Source organism: Protopterus annectens, chromosome 12.part0, assembly GCF_019279795.1.
Source record: "Protopterus annectens isolate FY-2018-M chromosome 12.part0, PAN1.0, whole genome shotgun sequence".
In the NCBI taxonomy this organism is placed as follows: domain Eukaryota; kingdom Metazoa; phylum Chordata; order Ceratodontiformes; family Protopteridae; genus Protopterus; species Protopterus annectens.
Window position 1 is genome coordinate 1,373,284,986 of NC_056746.1, and position 25,333 is coordinate 1,373,310,318.

The following is a 25,333-nucleotide window of genomic DNA, read 5'->3' on the forward strand; positions in this document are numbered from 1 at the left end:
ACATTTGATTCAGCAACACTCTGCTTTGTTTCCCCCAAATACTTCTCCCTTCTGCATCTTAACATTGTTGTCTTTTTAGGATCTGATATACTTTTGCCTTTGACAAATTTTGGTTACCTGCTTTATTTATTGTGTTTTTCATCTTACCAATGCAAACTGTACTTCTGTCCACAAAGTTTATTACTACTCAGTTTCAGATTTTATATTGTAGTGTTGCTTTAACTATCAGCTCATGCAAGCACAGAATCTATTATTTAGAGCATCGCCCCAATTTGCTTCACTTTTATGCACCAACATTGCACTGTGTAAGACTTTGTAACATCTTTCAGCTTTGATTTCAGTGTCAGGTCACAGAGTAGTGAGAAACAGTATCATATATGAAAATCCCCCACTAAAAGTGCCAGTGAAGTCAATTTGCAAAACTCCAGAACTCCAGAAAACTAGAAAGGCAGTGTATGTTTGCAGGGCATTATACAGCTTTAGGTAACTGAGGCAGGTGCCTAGGGCCTGGTGCTGGTTGTGGGTCTTGAAAAATGTTTCAAAAATTAAAAACAACAAGAAAGAAACTGTACCCGTGATTATTGTTTGGCTGCATTACCTCCACAAACTCTCTCTCTCTGTCTCATGTAAAACCAATGGGAATGATGCTTCTTGGAGCAGTATCTTCATTTACTAGCCCTTTTTTTTTACTTTGGAAATGGTTGTAGAAGGACAGTGGCATTGTCATTTGTCATTGGTGGGACAATGTTTTAGTGTGCTGTTTACAGTTTTGAAGATAAATTTATAGTTTACTTTTGGTAGGACAGTACAGTTTGCCATTGGTGAGACAGTGGCATTGCCATTTTTTACTGCTGAGTGTTGTATTGTTTTGGAAATGAGTTTAAATGGGAGAAAGCTACTTAAGTGCCATTTGTCATTAGTGGGACAGCCAAATTGTCATGGATTTAGAAGTGTGTGTGTGCGTGTGTGTGTTTGTGTGTGTGTGTGTGTGTGTGTGTGTGTGTGTGTGTGTGTGTGTGTGTGTGTGTGTGTGTGTGTGTGTGTATGTGTGTGTGTGTGTGTGTGTGAGTGTGTCAGCTCTGGAGTATATGTGTGTCTGTGTGTGTATCAGATCCATGAAACATGAAGCTGAGGACTACATTTTTTCTTATGTTTCCATGGAGACAAGCTGATTATAGAGAAACAAAAAGACAGAACACTGGTTTCAACCAGGCTAAATGTTAATATTTTCTAAAAGCATGCAGATTCATCACATCTGAGAGTGGAATAAAGATAAAACAAGAACAAACAGCACTTAGATTAAGTAGGAGCACAGGCAGCAACATGCGTCTCAGCATGATAACCTTATGTTTAGGTCAGATAACACCGGTGTGTGCAGCTGTCAGTTTGGTATAATTGTTCTTATTAGGAGGGTTAAACTTCATTATTTGAAGGTATACATAACTTTCTTTGTATTAATTTAAAGGTTATGGGGGTATTGTGTATGTGTGTGTGTGTGTGTGTGTGTGTGTGTGTGTGTGTGTGTGTGTGTGAGTTTTGAGGGTTTTCATTAATAAAACAATAATTCTTGTAACGGTGACATAAGATCAAATGCAGAGGATAAGAAACAACTATATAAATCATCAATCTGCCAAACATTAGTGGGTGCATGTATCACAAAATCTGGAAATAGATATCTAAAAATGCTGACATATATGATATGTGGGAATAATAAACTCCACTCATGATAAAACAAAGGGAGGAGGTTTCTCAGTGTTCATAAAGGACAAGTATATTGCTAGACTTGTCCAACAACATGACTAACTTGAGCTACTCCATGCCCAGCTAACTATAGGTGCAACCCCCATCATATCTTTGCTAGCCACAGATCCCCTAATATGAGTCTGGAAAACTCCACCTCCTACCTAAACCTACTGGAATCTCTTAACATTCAGCCTAACACCATATTTGTGGGTGACTTCAACTACCCCTCCATAAACTGGGAGACTTATACAACCCATAATTCACTTGCTCAGAGGCTTTTGGATTTCGTCAATGCAAACATCCTGGGACAGCTAGTTACTTCCCCAACTAGATGTACTAATACCTTAGTCATAGTACTAATTAACATGGGGGGATGCTGCTCTCTCCCATGCATTAACTCCTCCCTGGTAAGATTTGACCACAAAAATGATCTCCTTCAGTATTAAAACTAACCTAAAACCTCCATCAAACTCCAAGCCTGTTAAGAATTTTGCTAAGACCATTTACCTCAAACTAAGTGACAGCTTATTAAACTTTCACATTCATAGGTGCATAGAGGAGGCAGTACCTGTTCCAGTCAAACCTATGATTACTGGCAAAATTAAACCACCCTGGTAGACCCCTGACATAAATAGACTATTCAACGAAAAGAAAAAAAAATACTCTCCAAAACCAAGAAGGAATATACAAATCAGTGCAAAAAGACACTCACCAGTCTAAACAAATAAATTAGAGAGCTGGTCAAATCTGCCAAAGCAAACTGTGAGGCAAAGATAGCATCCCAGGTGAAAGATAACCATAAGGTTTTTTTAATTATGTTCATAACCTTAGAGGAAATGCTCAACAATGTGCAGAGTTTATCATGAATGGTAACACTTACACTCAGCCTGAAACTATGGCAAACCTACTGGCCAACAAGTTCATTTCAAACGTCTGCCCCATCACCTCCAACCACACCCAATAAAATACCCGCAACCATCCCCCTACCAGTCATTATGAGGGAACAGGTCCTTATTGCACTCACTAAAGCCAAAAATACAGCCTCCATGGGTCCCCAAAACATTCCAGATGCTTCTTAAATAGCTTAAAACAGAATCTATCAGGGCCACTAGAAATCCTCTTTAACCACAACTTCCAAATGGGCTTTGTTGCAGAGGAATGGAGTACTGCAACAGTCTTCCCTCTGCACAAGCGGACTCAGGGAACTATAGACCCATAAGCTTGACCAGTCTTATCTTCAAGGCCATGGAGAGAATTATCATGGACCTGTTCAATAATGACATAGGAACTCTCCAAAAACTGAACTACACCCAGTTTGGCTTTGTCAAAGGGAGGTCCTGCCTGCTTAATCTGGTGGACTTCTTCATGAAAGTCACCAGGGCCATGGATGAGGGTAAAACGGTACACACTGCTTATCTAGACCTGACCAAAGCTTTTCACGCAACCCCCCTACTCAGAGATCATATATAAACTTACCAAGTTAGGCATAAACCCCTACATCATCAGATGGATAGCCAACTGGCTGACTAACAGGAGTTGTCTGGATAGGTGAATCCACTTTCAATAAGAAACCGGTGTCCCACAGGGCTCAGTGTTGAGACCCCTCCTGTTTGGTATATACTTCTCTAAAGTGAAGGCCAATGTTGGGGGCCTCTGGCTTACCAAGTTCAGTGATGACTGTAAGATGAGAGCAATCATTGAATCTCTAAATGATGCTGCCATCCTACAAACACGCCTAAAAATGACAAAACTGGTGACAAAACCATGGTCTGAGAGTAAATGCTAAATAGTGCATAATCATACCTTTCAGTAAATCAGATGTCCCTGCAAATTATAATGCAGATAGCACACCCCTAAAAGCAGACTCAGTGATGAGGGACCTATGAACACAGATAGACAGTAACCTTAACTTTGACCACCAGGTAGCTACAGTAGTGAGGAAATCCTTCTGTGTGGCTCAACTTATAAGTAAAGGCATGGCATCAAGGTCAAAAGAAGTCATAATGCCGTTGTACTCAGCCCTCATCAGGCTTATAATTGAGTACAATGCTCCCTTCTGCATGTACCTAACTAGGCACTTACAGCAACTGGAGCAGCCCCAGAGGGTTCTCACTAAAAAATACAAAGTGTAAGACACAAAGGCTACCTCATCTATGGATTAAACTTCCCATCTTTGTAAAACAAAGTGCGTCCCTCATTCTCTTCAAAAAGAATCTGGATAAATGGATGGTGAACCGTAAATTCACTCCTGGGTACTGCCCATGTCCCTTGTGGATAGAGGTAGTATGTAAAATGACTCAAGGCTCCAACACCCAAAGACTCACTACTGTGATGCTATACCATCCCATATTTGGGGAATTAAGATATAATATTGCAATATCCTGGATATTATTAGCTGGGCTTGTAAAGGCTCTTGTGCCATTAGCCTAGTAATCACCTATGAACCTTATCATAATGGTGACACTTTCCATATTATCTTGGAATGTGAATGGTCTCACAGGTATAGACAAAAAGGAAAGAGTATTGCATTATATTAAAAATGCACGATTGCAAATAGCAATGCTGAAGGATACATACCTGGAAAGAACTGAGCATGTGAGTTTGATAAAAAATGGATTTCAGGAGGGATATTCAACAGACTCTCAGGGATAAAGGAAAAGAAAAGTACTTATATTAATTGCTAGAGGAGCTCCAATAGTGACAGAAGAGGAAAAAATATAATAAGGGTAGATTTATGGTAGTAAGGTACTACTGGCAAGGCAGGAGAATTATAATGGCATCTATTTATATTCCACCTAAAACTGATTCTATGCAGCTTAACAAAATGGGAGAAATAATTAGCTTTCTGCAGTGAATATTACTTATAGTTGGGAACTGGAATTTGATTTGCAACACTGATGGTGTATCTTGGGGGCCCACAATGGAAAATATAACAGAATAGGATAGATTTCTGAAGAAATTTCTGAAAATATTTGGTATCAAAAAACATGAATTCAGTAGTAGGAACTCCGAGAGAATTGACATATTATTCCCCAGGGTACAATAACTAGGCTAGACTAGACAAAAATTATATATCACAGGAACATGTGCATTTAATTGAGAGCTTTGGCACACATTCAATAACTATTTTGGATCATGCACCAATAATAACTAAGATAAAAATGAAGGGTAATGAAGTGAAAATGAGACAGTGGCACTTCCCCACCTCTCTGTTAAAAAGAGAAGAATTTAAGGAATTGGTAGTGGAAACAAATTAGGAATTATAAGGGAAGTTAGAATTTTTTTTTCAGAAGTTATAGCAAGTAAGTGGGATAAAATAAAAGTGAAGTTTAAAAACAGTGTAGAAAAGAAGAAAAAAGAGACATGGATAAGAAGTAACAAGAACTAGTTAGAGGGGATGACAAAGGTTAAGGTATTGCAGAAAAACAGAATCTCACAGAATAAGAAAAGATGCAGTTGCAGAGTGCTAAAGAGAAAATAAGGGAGTACCTGGCTAATATGCATAAGTTTTAGAAAGATTGCTGTTAAGCAACTGTTTTTTGATAAAAACTCCAGAGCAAAAAAACTTTTAGCTCAATGACTAAGGCAACAGAATGTAGAAAGTGTTTTTTATAAACTTAATTACCCTGTAACAAGAAAAATAATCAAAGATCCTTTAAAGGTATTAAGATATCTTTGATTTTTTTTTTTTGAAAATTTGTATAAAGCAGAGAAATGCAGAAATCAAGAAAAAGCACAAATGAAAATATTAATGGAAGACTTAAATATGCCAAGGTTAGAGGTATATGAGGTTCAACAATTAACAGTGAAGATAGAGGAAGATGAGATAAAAGTGGTGGTGTAGAACCAATCTGTAAGAAAATATCCAGGAACAGATGATATTTCATTGGAAGTTTGGAAGGTAGGAGGGAAGAAAGTGATAAAGATCTGGAAGATTTTGTTTAACAGTTTTTTTAAAAGGAGGGGAAGCACCAACATCTTAGAAAAAAGCTGTGGTGGCTGTTATACTTAAAGACGGCATAGACTCATCAGATCCAGCTTCAAAGAGGCACATTTCAATTTTACCCCAGGATTATAAAGTGTTTATGTCTATGATGGTTAAAAGAATGGCAAAAATGCTGCCAAAATTGATTGATATGGATCAATGTAGTTTTCTGGAGGGAAGGCAAACATTTGACAACATAAACAGAACAATGGTGATCTACAGGAAAGCAGAATGTAAGAAAATACCACAGTTGTTTGGTGGGTCTTGATGCAGAGAAAGCATTCAACAGAGTAAGCTGGGATTTTATGAGAATGGAAATGGAAGCAGTTGCATTCCCTGATAAATAATACGGTTAATTAGGGGGATACATCAGAAATCAGAGGAACAAAGTGGGAGGGTTCCTCCCTGATAAGTTCTGTCTGAACAAGGGAACCAGGTAGAGGTGACTTTCCCCTTTGTTATTTTTGTTATATTTAGAGCCATCAGCAAAGAAAATAAGGGACATAAAAATTCAAGGATATAATTGGTATGGTAATCAAGAAAACTTGGCATTATTTGCAGACATTATTTTATTGTACCTGATAAAAACAGAAAAGGACATCTCAGTATTGTGGAACATCCTGAGACAGTTTTAAGTTTTTTTAGGGATATATAATTATGAAGATAAAACAAAAGCTATAGCTGGAAAAATGTACCCCACACATGAATTGGTTCAGCAATACACATATTTCTAGGGACATGATAAAATGAAGTATTTAGGAGTATGAGCTAAAATGATTATGTTATAGCAGCTAAAGATATGTGAGAAGAGACTAAACAAAAAATAAAACAACAACTGAGAAACAGAATACTATTGTCTATGGATATGGATAGCAATATATAAGCAGTAAAATACTTTTTGTCCCTTTAGTTTTATGCACAACCAGAGGAGAAATTGTGGATAGTAATTAATAAAGAGTTAAAGGATTTCACCTGGGAGGGGAAGAGGGCAAGGGTCAAGTGGGATCCTTCCAATGGAACAAGGTGGTTTAAGATTACCTGATTTGGAGGGATATTTCATAAACTTACAGTTAAGGCTCTTATACATAACACAAGCAGAAAGCTACGGTTTAAAGTAGAAAGGGATGATGATGAAGGAGGTGGGAAATTCAAGAAATAAAGAGAGAGAGTGGTATTTTGGATGCAGATCCTTAAGGAGAATAACAGCAGTCATACAGAATATTATATTCATAAAGTATTAAGAACTAAGGCAACAATGGAATGGAGAAAGGAGATTCTTCTGATAAGGAAGACTGCAATTAGGGGCATACAGAATAGGCAAAAGGAGGCTGGAATTTACTGGAGGAAACTGGCAAAGGAACCAAGGTATTGGGAACAAATAATTAGAGAAGGAAGGGTAATAGAATGGAACATAGCCAAAAAGACAACAAGAAATGGGATAGGGAAATCGTAAGTGAAAGAGCTGCACTGGTAGAGTTTTTAGTTGAATCTAGAACAGAAGCTGCTGTTAAAAAGGTATAATTAGTAGAGCATATAAAATATTGCACAGTAACTGTAGGAATCAATCAGAGGAGTCTAGAAAAGATTGGGAAGAGAGACTGCATAAGCAATTCACAAAAAAAACAATGGAAGGATGTATGTATAGCTCCCAAATATGCTATGCAACAAAGTCTAGAAGATTTAGGATTTCTTCTGGGAAGTGTTTGCATAGGTGTTTTTATACCCCAAGCAGACTCCAAAGAATTTTTCCTTAGGTAGATGGCAAATGTTGGAGGTGTGATGGGAAGAAAGAGGTAACTGAAAACATTTGTTTTTGGAGTGTAATGAGTTGGCAGACTTAAAAAAAAATCCCTACAGAGTACTCTGAAATACTGGGCGAGCAAATGGGTGCAACTAAGGAAATCATTTATTTATTTTAGTTGGGATACAGGATTTGAATTATCTAGACATAGCAAGGTCTTAATAAGTTTAATTCTGGCGACTGCCAAAAAAGCTGTTACTGGAAAATGGAAATCAAATTCTAAACCAACCATATTTGAAGTAGTGAGCATCGTAGCAGAGATAAAAGAACTGGAAGCAGAATCTTTAGAAAAGAACAGGAGCAAATTACATAGAAAAATGGAAATTGTGATAACAATACATGCAGAAAAATGTGCTGGAGGAGGAATGAGGTTTAAAGAAAGGCAGTAATCTTGACTGATTATATTGTACACAAGAATATATGTGTTGTACAATGTCTGTAACTGTGAACATGTTAATATGGTTTGTTTTCTTTTATATAAATTTAGGTTTGCCTGTGTCACAAGTAATACTTCAATAAGGGTATTTTAATAAATAAATAAATAAACTTGAAACAGGACACCCCTTCCTTCCAAGATACTTTTAGAAATGTCTCTAAAGCAAACTACTTACTCCTAAGTGATTGGTTGGGAAGCTTCAAATGCCCACCAAACCCAGTTAATGCTGCTGAGCAGAAGGAAATCGACACCACTGCAGAGTACCAGGATGTAAACAGCTTCACAGATGCAGCTGTAACTTGAAATAACAAGCACAGGGCAAAGCTCAAAAACAATCTCTCTTGGTGGAACCATAATATCAACATGCATTACAATAAAAGTAGGAGGATTTTGACCAAACGTCAGAAGAGTAATAATCAGAATGACAGAGCCCTGATCACTGAGTTAAATGACTCAGGAGCTTAATAAAATCCAGTAATGCCACGTTCGAGGTGAAGATAGCCACCCAAGCCAAAGACAATCATGAGGCCTTTTTTAGTTATGTTCGTAATCTCGTAAATACAATGCAGCAATACGCTAAGCTGATTGCAAACAATGTTGCCTACACAGAGGTTAAAGGTATTACTTACTGGCCAATAAATAAAGTTCACACTTTGCTCCTTTCCCCCTACATCTGTTTAACTACATATACCTGAAACCAAGTTGCCTCCAGCTATCACCCAAGACCAAATCCTAAAAGCACTGTCAAAAGCTAAAAATATTGCATTGATGGATCCTGACAATATCTCTGGATGCATGTTAAATAGCTTGAAGCACTATATATCCACCAGCCCCCTCCAAAAAAAAAACACTGTTCATTCTCAGACTCCATACTGGTTTTGTACCAGGCAAAAGTAGAAAAGCTATAGTCACTTCTCTGCATAAGGGAAGACCTTCCATAGACTCAGGCAACTACAGACCCATAAGTCTGACCAGCCTCATATGTAGAGCCATGGAAAGACTTATGAAAGTAATCAATAATGATTCAGGGAACCTCCAAACACTGGACCCAGCTCAGTTTGGATTCATCAAGGGCAGGCCATGGCTTACTCAGCCTAGTAGTGTTCTTTGAAAATTCTACCAAAGCAATGGATGAAGGTAGACTAGTACACACTGCATGCCACTTCCTGGCCAAGGATTTTTGACACAGTCAGGCATAATAAAAAGCTAAATACCTGTGAATAAACACCTGCGTCACCTACTGGATTGCTGTCTGGCTCACAGAGAGAACACAGGAGATCAAGACAGGGGAAGTAACCTCCACAAACAGACCAATCACCAGTGAATTACCTCAGGGTTCAAGACTGGCGCATACCTCTCAACTGTACAGATTTTCCCAGAATGTACAGATTTTTGCCTCATATTTTTGGTCTGTTTCTCATAGAAAAAGAAGTTATGTTCTTACCATAACGTTCCATCTGAGTTGTTCATCTCGCCGTTTTGTTCTTACACGTGGGTAGCGTCCCAAGCACCCTAACCCTGGGGGGCTCAAGGGAGAACATTCCTGAGCACAGTGGAACCAAAGGAAGCCCTGTCCCTGGAGGCCCTGTCCACTTTGTAATGAGTGATAAACATGTGAGGTTTTGACCACGTGGCAGCTGCACAATTGATATCCAAGGGTAAATGAGCTGCATGAGCTAATGACGTAGAAACAGCCCGGGTAGAATGGGCTTTGACATTATTCGGTAATGGCTGGTTAGTGGAGGAGTAAATGAATTTAATGCAGTCAGAAAGCCACTTAGATAATGTATTTTTTGATACTGCAGAACCTTTCTTGTTCTCTGCGTAAGAGACAGAGTTGATCCGATTGTCTGAAGTCTTTCGTTCTGTCCAAGTAGAATCTCAATTGTCTGTGAACATCAAGCTTGTGTAACATATATTCCAGTCTGTTGGTATGGTGTCTAAAAAGGGTTGGGAGCTCAATGGACTGATTTAAGTTAGTTTCTGAACAGACCTTAGGAAGAAAGGTAGGATTTGTCCTAAGGGACACCCTGCCAGGGTGGAAGATCAAATATGGGGGCTTGGAAGATAAAGCTTGAAGTTTGGAGACCCTATGTGTAGATGTAATGGCTACCAGAAATATAGTTTTCCAGGAGAGAAACTTCAAGTCACAGGATGACGCGGGTTCGAAGGGGGCAAGCATCAATTGGGATAAAACAAGATTCAAATTCCAGGGAGAGATAGGTTGTCTGATAGGAGGTCTGAGATGGTGGGTCCCTTTCAAAAAGGCTTTACATAGTCTGAGGGACATGATGTTAGACCCGTTTAATCCTACATGAAAGTTGGAAATTGCAGCCAATTGAACTCTTATGGTGGCAGCAGCTGTGCCCTCATAGAACAAGGAAGACAAGAACTCTAAAATGGTATGAATAGGGGCAACATAAGGGTCAATGTCGTGGTTAGAAGCCCAGTGAACAGATCATTTCCATTTGCTGTTATATAGCTTCCTGGTTGACAATTTATGAGAGCAAACTATAATATGTTGGACCGCGGGAGACAAATCTTGAGACCTGGCTAATATGGGAATTGGAGCAGCCAAGCTGTCAGTTTCAGGGAGATGAGGGAGGGATGAAGAACTCCCGACGAATGAGTCAGAAGGTCTGGCACTGGGTCCAGAGTCCATGGTTCTTCCACTCAATACTTCTGTAGGAAGGGGAATCAAATCTGATGAGGCCAAGACAGGGCTATCAAAATCAGAGTCCTTCCCAGAGTTTTGGCTTTCTGTATAAATTTGGGAATTAGGGGAATTGGCGGGAAGGCATATAGGAGGCCCAGGGGCCAATCGTGTACGAGCGCATCCCTCGGGTTGCTCCCCAGTGGGGGATAAAGGGCAAATTAACTGCTGCATTTGGCATTCATCGGAGATGCAAACAGATCGCAGCAAGGCTGGCCCCATCTGCGGAAAATCCTGTCCGCCACCTGTTGTTTGAGAGACCACTCATGAGGCAACAGGATGGCCCTGCTCAGTTTGTCTGCTATCACGTTGGATGACCCCAGGATGTGCATTGCTATTAGAAAGCGTCTGGTGGATGTAGCCCACTGCCAAATTCTGAGGGCCTCTCGGCATAAGGGATATGATCTGGTTCCCCCTTGCTTGTTGATGTACCAAACTACTGACATGTTGTCCGTCTGAATTGCAATTGTCCCTGGAGGAAGAGAGTCGTGAAAGTGTTGCAATGCCAGGAACACTGCTCTCAGCTCCAGGACATTTATATGCAAATGTGATTTCATGCTTGATCAAGTACCTTGGACAGTCTTTCCCTGAAATAGCCCCCCCCCCACCCTATCAGGGAAGCATCCGTGGTCACTGTGGCTGTGGGTTGGGGGAGAACAAGGGGACGTCCGACTACTATATGGTTGTTGTTCAGCCACCAATTGAGATCCTTTTTGCAAAGGTTTGTTAATAGAATCTCGTGTGACAAGGGCAGTTGTTGGTAAGACCATTGTGTGAAGAGTAGCCACTGGAGTATCGGCATGTGCATGCACCCCAATGGGACTGCTATTAGCGTGGCTGCCATTGTGCCTAATAGCTTCAGTATCTGGGATGCAGGAGCTTTGTTCTGGGTCAGCAGAATAGACAATTGTCTCCTTAGAGATATGACTCTTGCTTGAGGCAACCTGATCTTTGAATTCACGGTGTCTAGCTCTGCTCCTATAAAGGTAATACACCGCGGGGGCGATAACGACAATTTTTGAAGTTTAAGGTTATGCCCAACTGGGAACATAGGTTGATAGTGTAGTCTCTTGCCTGGATTAGTTGATGCCTGGAGGTGGTGATGAGGAGCCGGTCATCCAGATATGGAAACACCCGGAATCCTAAATGTCTCAGGTGAGCCGTGACCACTGCCATACATTTGGTGAACACTCTGGGGGCTGTGGTGAGACCAAAGGGCAGGGCTCTGAATTGGTAATGACTGGTCCCCAGCCGGAAATGCAAATGATCTCTGGATGATCTGGCCATTTTGATGTGGTAGTAAGCATCCTTGAGATCTATAGAGCACATCCAATCGCCCATTTCTAGGAACAGAAGTATCGCTTGAAGCGTGACCATCCGGTACTTTTCCTTCTTGATGAACGTGTTGAGTTTGCTGAGGTCTAATATGGGCCTCCAGTCCCTTGTTTTCTTTGGAACTAAAAAGAACCTTGAGTAAGTTCCATATCCTATCTGGTCCACCGGGACTGGCTGGATGACTCTTTTCTCTAGCAGGTTTTGAATCTCTATGGCTGCTAGCTTTCGCAGACTGGGTGGAATGTCTGGAATACTTGTACACGTGGGAGGGAGTTTTGTAAAGGGAATGTAGTAACCTCTGGAAATGATGCTTTTTACCCAACAATCCATTGTAATGTTTAGCCAGGTGTTTGGGTATAAAGCCAAGCAACCCCCGACCATCTTCAGAGAAGGACAGCTGGGCTTCCTTTCAGGAACGCTGATAGGGCTTACCAGAGAACTGCTCCCTGTCACCCTGATTTTGCGGACCCCCTCTGCCGTTTGGACAGCGTCTTCCATTTCTACCCCCTCCTCTGCCCCTAGAGGTGGTATCCATAGGTGTATTCTGAAAAGCTCCTTGGGGTTTTCAGAACCACATTTTTCCACTTCGTTGCCTTTTGTGTATGGCCTAGTTGGAGTGGAGAAATGGACTCCTACAGCAGACAGAGTCTTTCCTTCTTGTTCACACCTAGTAAGCGTCTCCTTAACTTTGGGCCCGAACAAGGCGGAACCATCGAATGGGGTATTGACAAAGTAAGATTTGAAGGCTTCCACAAAGGAGCAAAGGCACATCCAGGACTGTCTCTGAAGAGCTATCGCTGAGCCTGCCGCCCTACTCGATCCATCGGCGGCATAAGAAATGAGCCGCATGGATGAGTTGACTATAGAGTTGAGGGTGTTGAGTTGTGCAGTGACTTTCTCAGAAACTGCATCAGCTGTGTTACCCTGTAGAGTATCTCCCAGCTCTTTAAGGAGATCTCGTTGAAGGCGGATAAAATGGGTCAGGTAGTTGAGCGATCTCATGGAAAATGCCGCAGAACTAAATATGCATTTCCCATACCTGTCCATCATCCTAGAATCCCTATTAGGAGGATGGACAGATGAAGAGGTTTCTGACATCTCTTTCTTGGTGGCTGCCGCCACCACCATGGCATCAACCGGGACTCCCTTGATAAGAAAAGCTTTGTCAGTAGGGGAAGTAATGAACTTGTTGGGCTTCCGAGGGACCAGTTCCACTGAATCATGGGACTCCCACGCCCTTCGAGCAACCAGATCCATTAGTTCATCGAAGGGGGGGGTAACCCAGGAGGTGGATGGTTGAGACCCAAAGGCCTTCAGGAGTACCGACTCATCCTCAGTAGGGGCAAGGGACTGCCAATCACCCCTCTGCCTTAAGATCTCCAATATGTCTGCAAATGAGACATCCTCTGAGGGGGAACGTGGGGACCCTTCTGATTCCTCCAAGTTGGTATCCGATGTCAGGGATTCCTGTGGGGAATCCAGGTGCCTCCTCTTGCACAGCCTCTTCCTGGGTACTTCATCGGTGGGAGCGTCCGGTGAAGTCCCTGTAGAGGAGTGGCTGCCCAATGGGGATATCTGAGGCTCTGGGTCTCGATGCTTGGTAGGGACCTGTGTGGAAGAGACAGAATGAGGCCCTTTAGGGGGAGGGGAAGAAAGATCTGAGGAGGTAGTGGTCTTGGCAGACATGACCTTCCTCATGGCATCGAAGGCACCAGAATCCCGGTACGAGAAGTCTGTCTGCTCCGAAGAGGCAGGCAGCCCTCCCCGAGCCGAGACCCTGTGCTCCAATCCCAAGGATGGAGCCGAAGCCACCTGCGCCGAAGCCCCTAGGGGAAGGGTTGGAACCGACATATCGGTCTGACTCTCCGCCCTGGAGCCAGCGAGGGAGTGTCGGCCCCGAGACTCCCCGGTCGGAACTGAAGAGATCAAGGTCAACAGAGCCGAGGGAGGTGGATCAAACCTCGGCTCCGAGGGCTCTACCGACATCGGTTCTGTCTGCCCCAGCTCCAAGAGCTCGATTGGCTTCGGAGGAGGAGGAGAAGAAAGTAGGATTGGAATTTCAGGCTTCAAAGCCGAGTGGCTCGAAGTGGAAAGCATTTTGGCCAAGGCCAGGTTCTCTAGCAATCTCTTAACCACTCAATCCAGGTCCACATCAGCTAGTCTCGAAGAATGGGTCGAGGGATGGGTCGAAGGAGCCAAAGATGGCACCGATTGAAGAATCAGAGACTGAGGAGTCTCCAACATCGGATCCACAAATGGGCTCCGAGGTAAAGGATCGATACATGGCTCCAAGGGCTGTGGAGCCGATGATCGAACCACACTAGAGGAGCTCAGAGCCGAGGACTTAGGCTCCGAGGACCCCTTGGACGACTTTGACCCCTTTGAAGCCTTGGAAGAAAGGTCAGTCTTGTCCAGAGCAGCCTGATACCCAGGCTTCAGGAGTCCCCTATCTACCAGCTTCCTGCTCCTCTCCAAGAGCACTCTGGCGCTGAAGGAGTGGCAGATGGAGCACACTTCCTGCAAATGAACAGCACCCAAACAGTAGTAGACACAAGTGGAGTGGTTGTCCATAACTGACATTTTCTGACCACACTCACACCTTTTGAAGCCAGACTTTTGCTTCTCAGACATTTTGCTATAATGGAAATCTGTGTAACTATAGGAGTAAATATAAGAATATATGTACCAGTTCAGATCCCTGAACTAAGACTTAGGAAAAAACTTATTCAGTATATATATATTTTTATATATATATATATATATATATATATATATATATATATATATATACACCCTACAGAAGTAGCTAATTTTAACCCATCTATTAATTCTAAGTAATCCTAAGTAGATTCTAAGAAAAAAACACACTCAAAGGGGCTGACAGAGCCCTGTCACGCCCAAAACAAACAGCCGATAAGAACACACACACCAATCTAACTAATCCTAAGGATTCTAATTACACTCTAAATATAACTAACTGTAAAAATTAAACACTAGCTAACACTATAACAGAATATTTTTGAAAAATATTGCTAAATATAGAAAAAAAATAGCACTGGCCCGAGCTTGCTCCGACGAGTCTGTAGATCCGTTGCAGCGGCAAACTAGATCTGGGGGTTTACAGTAGAGCATCATGGGATATACACTAGGTCTCGAGCTTCTCTGAGAGTTTGAGCTTGAAAAGCGGCCGGCTCGGAGCCGAGGGATCGGCTCCGAACCCAAGTGTAAGAACAAAATGGCGAGATAGAACAACTTCACATTTTCTGATTTTCTGGATTTTAGTAGCAAATCAGTGAGGAATGAATTCACTAAATAATGAGTCATTTGAATTTCAGACTTCATATCCTTTAGAAAATGCCTGGTAACACAAGGCCTTTTATTGTAGCAACTTTCTAAGTTTAGAACAGAAATATTTAAAATTTGTCCCTATGTTTGGGGTCTCCCCCCCCCCAATTTCTGGTTTTGTCCAGATTTTTTTGTGTTAAGAAGTTGAGAGTTATGAGGCTGTGCCCTCTCATGTTTGGCATCTACTTCTCTGAAGGAAAATCCAATAACAAAGGGCTCTGGCTGACTATGTTTGTAGATGACTGTAAGCTAGAAGTAGTTATTGAATCCCCAAATGACTTAGCCATTCTTCAGGAAGAATTATCCCAAACAAATAAGTGGTGCCAAAATCATGGACTAAAACTAAATGCCATAAAATGCATTATCTTATCCTTTGGGAAGTCATCTACCCTGGGGAAATACCACATTGATAAAACACCCCTGAGAGTTGACCCAGATCTTCAGGATTTGGGAACTTACTGTGGACAGTGACCAAACTGCTAAGAGGTGATTTATATCTGGCATACACTGCATCATCCAATTGAATACTAATAGACCTACTGCACATCAGCAAGTCAAATTGTACAGATACCTGGTCCAAGGATCTAAACTTCTACAGCATCAACACAATGGCTTGGAGGGACAGGGATATCTCACAAAGGATACCACTGCTCTGGAACAGACTCCCCATAAACATAAAACAAAGCTCATCCCTGTCCATATTCAAGCTTAACTTGGATCTATGGAAGGGTAATAGAAAATTTACCCCAGGACTGACCCCAACAACTAATGGACAGAGGCAGTTCCTAAATGTTTTGGGTCCCCTCAAATGATCTAGTGTATGATCCCAGTTATTCTCAGTACGGGTAACATATAATTCTCAGCCATGGGATGGGTAAGGCCAATCTAACATCAAATGGGTTAAGTTAATTCAAGAACTAAAAGGAAGACTGTCTAGGCTTAAAATGGCCTCAAAGACAACTAGCCTAGTACTTACCTATGAACCTAAAAATGCAAAAGTTTGTAACTCTAATTCCTGCATTATTTCCAGCCATTCATCACCCCTTTCTTCCATTTTTATTAGAATGCTTTTTATTGAAGTTGGCATTGTGGCTCTGATTTCTGTCCTTCTGGGGTTCTGTCTCCCAAAGCCAACTTCAATACAAAGCTTTCCAATAATGACAGAGGTACAATATTTCACTCTAAGTAAAATATTGCCCTTCTGTCATTAGGGAGACAGCGGAAAAAACGCCAAGCAAAGCGAAGCGTTTTTCCGCTATCTCGCTAATACAGAGTTGCGCATGCACGCACACACACACACACACACACACACACACACACACACACACACACACACACACACACGCACACCCAAACACATCCACACACGCGCGCATCCATTCATAATAACATAGAGATATACAGAAACGTGCATACAGACACACACGTATGCACACATACACACTTTCAGCTCTCCATACATCATTTCCTACAGACACAGGCAGACAGGCAGACACACACACACACACACACACACACACACACACACACACACACACACACACACACACACACACACACACTCAGAGAGGGATGCACTGCTACCAGGTGAAAGTAGCTGTCTCACACAGATTTCTGAACAGACAGGGAAATGTGTAGTTCACAGTGGTATGCTTGACAAGCACTACATTGACTGATACTGCATGAGACACCAGCACCAGCTTAATTTGATAATTCTGTATTCAGTTGCTGGGAGATTCATTTTTAATGCAACTCCAAGTGACTCATAAGATGCAGCTCACATCACATATATGATTCTATCATTGTACCAGATGATAAGGAAATAAGGAAAAAATGCCCTTTTCAGATCATTAACTGCCTGTCTGATGTCGACTGCCCCCCCCCAACACCAGCCTTCCATATCTTCTGATACTAAAGACATCGGGTCTATATCACAACGTCGAAGATGCACTACTTCGAATGCGTCTTCATCGAACTCATAAAAACGAAAACAAAAAACAGCAAAACTACATACGAGTGATTTCTTTCCCTGGGAGCTTGTCCAAAAAAAAAATATATCACTACATACAAAACACACACCCCCACAACCTCCTAACTAAATATACCAACTCCGAGATTGCACTACAGTTTACAAAACAGCAAACTACCGGAGGTGGGCAAGTTATTTCTTTCCCAGGGAAAGAAATCGCTCATATGCCCCTTTGCTGTTTTCAGTTTTTGTTATTTTAAGTTCGGCGAAGATGCATTCGAAATTATGCATCTTCGACGATCTAATAGGAACCCAAGACATCTTCTCCAATCAGAATGTTGGATGCTGCTTCTCCTTATTTTCCATTTCACATTATAGCATATAAAAAGTTATTTTTTATTAGAATCTTCTTCTTCTTTCGGCTGTTCCCATTAAGGGTCACCACAGTGGATCATCTGTTTCCATTTTTTCCTGTCCTCTGCATCTTGCTCTGTTACACTAACCACCTACATGTCCTCTCTCACCACATCCATAAACGTTATCTTAGGCCTTCCTCTTTTCCTCTTAACTGGCAGCTCCATCCTTAGCATCCTTTTCCCAATATACCCAGCATCCCTCCACAGCACATGTCCAAACCAACGCAATCTTGCCTCTCTGGCTTTGTCTACAAACTGCCCAACCTGGGCTGACCTTCTAATATACTGATTCTCAATCCTGTCCACCCTCATCACACCCAGTGCAAAGCTTAACATCTTTAACTCTGCCACATCCAGCTCTGACTCCTGCCTTTTTGTCAATGCCACTGTCACCAACCATTATAACATAGCTGGTCTCACTACCCTCTTGTAGGCCTTCTCTTTCACTCTTACTGGTACCGGTCTGTCATAAATCACTCCTGACACTCTTCTCCATCCACTCCACCCTGCCTGTACTCTCTTTTTCACCTCTCTTCCACACTCACCATTACTCTGAACTGTTGATCCTAAGTATTTAAATTCATACACCTTCGCCAGTGCTACTCCCCACAGCCTCACCATTTTCCTGTCCTCCCCTTGTTCAAAACCATATATTCTGTCTTAGTCCTGCTGATCTTCATTCCTCTCCTCTTTAGAGCATATCTCTACTGCTCTAGGGTCTCTTCAACCTGTTCCCTACTCTCACTACAGATTACAATGTCATTGACAAACATCATAGTGCACTGGGACTCCTGTCTGATCTCATTTGTCAACCTCTTCATCACCATTGCAAATAAAAAAGGGCTCAGAGCTGATCCTTGATGTAATCCCACCTCCACCTTAAACACATCCGTCACTCCTACTGCAGACCTCACCACTGTCACACTACCCTTATACATATCCTGTACCACTCTTACATACTTCTCTGCCACTTCCGACTTCCTCATAATATACCACAACTCCTCTCTAGGCACCCTGTCATATGCTTTCTCTAGGTCCACAAAGACACAATGCAGCTCCTTCTGACCATCGTTATACTTCTCCATCAACACCCTCAGAACAAACATCGCATCTGTAGTGCTCTTTCCCGACATGGAACCATACTGCTGCTCACTAATCATTACCTCCCTTCTTAACCTAGCTTACACTACTCTTTCCTATAACTTTATGCTGTGACTGATCAGTTTTATCCCTCTGTAGTTACTACAGCTCTGCACATCACCCTTATTCTTAAAAATCTATACCAAAACACTTCTCCACTCCTTAGGCATCCTCTCACTTTCCAAGATTTCATTAAACAATTTGCTTAAAAACCCTAGTGCCATCTCTCCTAAACACCTCCATGGTTCCACAGGGATGTCATCTGGACCAACAGCCTTTCCATTCTTCATCTTCTTCATAGCTGTCCTTACTTCTTCCATGCTAATCCGCTGTGCTTCCTGATTCACTATCCCCACATCATCCAACCTTCTCTCTCTCTCATTCTCTTCATTTATCAGCCCCTCAAGGTACTCTTTCCATCTTCTCAACACACTTTCCTCGCTTGTGAGTGCGTTTACCTCATTATCTTTTATCATCCTTACCTGTTGCACATCTTTCCCAGCTCAATCCCTCTGTCTATCCAGTCAGTACAGGTCCTTTTCTCCCTCCTTTGTGTCCAGTCTTTCATACAACTCTCTATACGCCTTATACTTAGCCTTTGCCACCTCTCTCTCTTTGCCATATGCCTCATCTCCTTATACTCCAGTCTACTTTCTTCATCTCACTGAAATCCCACTTCTTCGCCAACCTCTTTCTCTGTATACTGTCCTGCACTTCCTCGTTCCACCACAAGGTCGCCTTGTCTTTTTTCCTCTGTCCAGATGTCACACCAAGCACCTTTCTGGCTGTCTCCCTTACCAGAATGCTTTTTATTATTAGAATGCTTTTTATTGAAATTGGCTTTGTGGCTCTGTCTCTCTGTCCCTCTATGGTTCTGACAAACTCTCACAAGACAGCAGTTGCTTGGCATTTTTTCTGCTGTCTCACTAAGCCAGTTTCAGTAAAAAAAGTATTCTAATAACGACAGAGGGACACTATTTTAGCCTTTAGGTAAAAAGAAACACGCAGACATACACTCTTGCATCTCCTTACATCATTTCCTTCACACACACAAACACACACACACACACACACACACACACACACACACACACACACACACACACACACACACAAGCACTCTGTCTCACATCTCCCTACACACTACAGACAATATTTTACTTATGCAAAAAATAAAAATATATAAAAAAAGGATTTTTTAAAAAAAGAATGCTTTTAATTGAGTCACTCTGAAAAGTAAAAAATAAGGAAGAATGAAATCTTTGCAAAATAAACAGACAAGTTGATTTCAGGAAAGGATTTGAGGCTGGTTTTGCTGATTCCTGCTACTTCTTCTGGTACCTCATTATCACAATCAGCAAAACCAACCTCAAATGCTTTTCTGAAATCAACTTTTCTGTGTATCTTTTGCAAAGTTTCCACTCTTCTTCCTCATTTTTACTTTTTAAATAGACTCAATAAAAAGCATTCTTTTTTTTACATTTTTATTGCACATGGGGTCGAGGTGTCATTTCAACAGTGGCAATTATCTAGAGTCAAGGTTTAAACTGTCAGGTGACTGGTAGGGTTGCTAGCTTTCTTTGTGGCTAAAACCGGACTAAGGTCACACCCCTTGCATCACACATAACTCCACCTATTCCCACCCCCTTTCCCATCCATGCTCTGCCCATTTTGTGAAATCATCGTGACATCAGCTGATGGGAATGCCCTCTTTCTGTTCAGGATGCCTGCTTTCAGCCGATTTCTCCCCAGTTGCCATAAACACTGTTCAAAACTCTCACTCTGCATACTGTCTCCTGCTTTACTTCTGCAGTGATTACAGATATTTGGATTTAATTTAAAACATTTATTTCAAATTTTATAGCACAAACCACTGATACACACTTGCTAAACAAAAACAATTCTGTCTCACAATGAAAACAGACTTAGCATTAAAACTACTCTTCTACAATGATTATTTGGATTTTATTTTTACATTTTATAGCACAACGATGCACAAACACTGACAGACACCTGGTAAACAAAGCAATACTTTGACAGATAATAATGTTCTCACATCAGCATTTGTCATTCTACAGTTTGCCAATGTGACCAAATAGATTGTTATGTATAAAAGTAAGCATCATCAATCCATCGCCATATACGTTCTTTAAATGGATGGGAATGTGATCCTGTTTACAGCTGGCAATATTGCATTGAATAATATTAGCACAGGCTTGAATATGAAGCATGAATTTCAAAGTTTTTTCATGAGCAGCTCCCTCTTGTACATTTCACATCTACTGATCATTTGCTTCACATGGTTCCAAACATCTACTCTAGCTTATCTTGTAAGTCATTCTGTGATAATGTAACTGTTCTTTTGCTGCTGTCAATAGTTTCATCAACCCCCCCACACAAGACCCTCCTTCAAGATCATAATCAGCCTGATTGTATTCTGTGATGGCTTAATGCCATAAACACTGTTCAAGACATGGGGTCCATGAATCTCTTGATATTGCTGTTCTCAGTCACATAGCATCATTGGATCCCTTATGAGACCTCAAATTAAAAGACACCAAAGAACCAAAAGATAAATGCCTGAAATACCAAAAAATGGTGACATTTCCAACTGTAAGTAGTTTTTGCAGGTAGTAAACATCTCTGCACCTGCAATGTGGGGGGAGGTGCAAGGGCCTGCATACTCCTCAAACTTATACATACCAAATTTGTCATTTTACAAGTGCAAGGAAGGGAGAAATCTGTAAAAACAAATGCATCACTGTCATTGCACACTTAGAAATTAAGAAGCAAGGTAGGCATGCTGCTGTCTGTGTGACCACATAATACTGGGAATCAAAAAAAGGTCTGCATAGTCTAGGGTATGCACAGGGTAGATTCAAAGTATGAAATAATACCAAAGTTATAAAAAACAATTAGTGTTTTCGCTAAGCGGTGCATACCCTGGACTGCATGGACCTCTTTTCTGATGCTAAGATATTACACCAACACTGATTTCCTAAATGACTGTTGTTCTTTTCCTCGACATCTTTTGATTAGGGCACTCAAGGAATTTGACCTTAGCCACCAGTTGATATAACGGCATCATTAGACTTCTCTTTCCTCTCATCTGCACCATTTCTTTACTTTTTATTTCAGTCTTAGCTGTCTGCTGTTACTGAGAGTGATACTATACTGCACGGACTAATTTGTACTACAATTATTGGATTACATTGCAAATGCAATAACTTTTCATGTACCTAGAATGATAATACTCATTGCATATTTTTAACTGTAATTAATTGTCTCTTTCTAATTTCACATTGCTCCATTGTTTATTAATCACTTAAGTATCTACTGTTTGATATCCCAGAAAGTGGGCTAATCCAGACTAGACCCATTATAGCTACACTGCCTTTGCTGGCTTCTGAAATCACTACCCATAATCTTGCTTCCTTCCCATCATAAATGTAAGTCTTTCTCTTTCCACGCTGCAATATCCAAAGTCGAACTGCTGCCAGTTTGAAAAGTGCTCCTGCTCCCGCTCGCACTACCAAAAGGAATTGAATTGAGCTCAGTTCCGACAGGCTGGTAGCCCTCATGTGATAAGTGAGCTCCTTCCGACAGGCTGGTAGCCCTCACATGATGATGTCAGCATCGTGTCTGCTTTTGAATCAAATTCCTAACCGGACTTGTCAAAAAAACGGACAGTCCAGTCAAAAACCGGACAGCTGGCAACCCTAGCTGGCCCTGCCAGCATAGTTTATCCACACCACGCACTTGCACATACTCACACCTGGGGCCAATTTAGAGTGTCCAAGGCTTGGACTCCAAGCCACCTGCTGCATGTATTTGGAATGTGGGAGGAAACCGAAGCACCCCAGAGGATACCCACTGGAACACAGGAAGGACATGTAGACTCCACACGGAAGATACCCCAGCAGAGAACTGAACTGGGGAATCTCTTGCTGTGAGGCGACAAAACTATCTGCTGCATCACTGTGCTTGTATTATTTGTTGACTGTAGTACATCTTTTATCAAGGAAAAGGTTTTAGGAGGAGCAGGGCAACATGTTGAGCCATAATGAGGAGTAACTTTGAGAAATGAGAGAAAAATATACTCTGGAAAATGTTGTCCTAAAATAAGAATTTATGGCCTTCTTGAATTAAAAAGTCATGTAGTTTAATTAAATGCATATTTATCTTTACTTAGAAGTATGTATGATATCAAGGATTTGGTCAAATATGACTAATTGCAAAATAGAATTAATGATGTTAACTAGCACCAGAACTTCAGTGAATAATTTGAAGTAGAAGACCGAGCTGAATGAGAATGATATTTTGTTTACATTTGAAACCCTAGGCTACATCTAAAACTCTTCCTTTATTTACCTCATTCGATTTCACCAGCTATGTGGCAATGTACTATTTGTTGTAAAGCTAAATAAAATTATATCATCTTTCTCAAATCAAGTGTTTTGACTAGGTAGCATTTGCCAATGCACTTCTACAACCTAGTACAAGATTGTCGTTACAAAATTAACATTCATTGCTAAACTTGTTTACTATTCATTGACGTTAAAAAACAAACAGTAGCACCCTCTGTTGGGGTTTGTATTCTTTTGAGATTGAAGACAATGCACGTGCATTATTGGGATAAAACAGCCTGAAAGCGGTCAAAACTTGCCGCCAAAACGCTGACAGGACAGAGTGAAATGAAAATTTTCAAACCGTGGAAAAGAAACGAATTTGGGATTTTATTAAGGTATTTTTGTAACGTGAACAATGCTGCCAATGAATAAAACATTTGGAATAGGTTTTAAAGATATTGTGATGATCCCGCCTCTTTACTCTGATTGGAGAAAGTTTTCCTCTTTAAACTATATACAAGTAACATGGTTAATGCGAGAGCAAGGTTGGTTGTAAAGATGGAAAAAATGGCACTATGTTTATACGTTTTACAATATGTTGCTACGTTTTTTGGATAATTTTTACGTAATGTATACCAAACACCTGTAAGTAATTTACAAATACACACGAGGTTGCCGAAAACCGTGTTGGTTGAGAGCCAAACAAGGAAGAAAGCTTTGGTACACGTAGGAAGTAGACCTGAATTGTTGCAGGTATAATGTTGTTAATAAGCGTTAGTGGTGAATATAAAGTCTTTAATATCTGATGCTGTCTCTGATTGGCTGAAACAGAAACCTGTTGTTTTGAGTAGGCTGGCTCACGAATGTTGCTGAAATTTTGGCAATACATTTGACAAGTTTACTAAATAGAGCGTAGATATTTGCATCTTAGCATTTCAGTTGGATGTGTTATATTTTAATTGATACTATTAGTGTTATACGCTTTCAATAGTAAGGATAAACACTGAACTGATCTGTCTCCGTTTGACCAATCCTTCTGACCACAGCATACATATTCTCACTATATTCTTGTGATCAAGTTTAATGAACCCACTAGTAGCTCAACATGCTGGATTTCCCGTAGAGTATACTTTTCTGCTTTTGTTGCAGTGTTCAGTCTTTTTTTTTTTAAATATTTTTATTCATTTCTAAAAACAAGAAAACATGAATGCAGGTTATTTATGACAAGTATTTACAAATTATTTAAAAAGGTAGGCTAAAACCTGTAAACAGATATCAAACATTAAAACCAAAATAAAGTATTTATAAGGGTGTCTATTGTTGACATATAATTGACTTTCTATACAATTGTTTCCTGATTATAATCTGCTGCAGTCATTATTCTCCAGTATTTCAGTTACTTTTTGCCATGCTACGTATAATGATGTAGTTCTTTCAGTTCTTCCTTTAATAGTGTTCATTTCCAATTGCGATACTGCTGACACCATATTCATGAATTGCTTAAAAGTTGGAGAAGCTTTGGATTTCCAGTTTGATGTAATGTTCTTCCTTGCAATAGCTAGGAGAGTCCATAAGATTACATATTTTGTTCTTGGCACACAGTCGGGTACAGGTGCATTAAACAAAATAATAGTGTTCAGTCTTTTGATGGCTCAAAGCAAAGTCTTATTGACGACTGTGAAGATTATGATGCACCCAGCGTTAGACTGAGTCGGTTTCCCTGTTCCCCAAAGGATTTTTGTTACCTCTGCCTGAGTACAGCTTTCCCCAAGTACTATAACCATGCTCAGGAGTATCACTCTATGTTGGGAAGGGCAGATAAGTTAGTTTAGACCTGATCTTTAAAATCACCCACTCTAGACATTTTAATAACACTTACTTATTTACTTCAATATTTATGTATGTATGTAGAAGTGCACATACTTGTACTCTATGTCATCTTTGGATAACTATTCCTTTGGTGCAAGTAAGTACTTTGCTGTGCCACTCATTAATTGTATTCAACACAAATTCAGATTCTAATTAAGACTGTTTTAAGAATTTGCCACTAATCAGTCGTGGGTTGTAGACAAACTCATTACACCAAGAGTCTAGTCCTTTC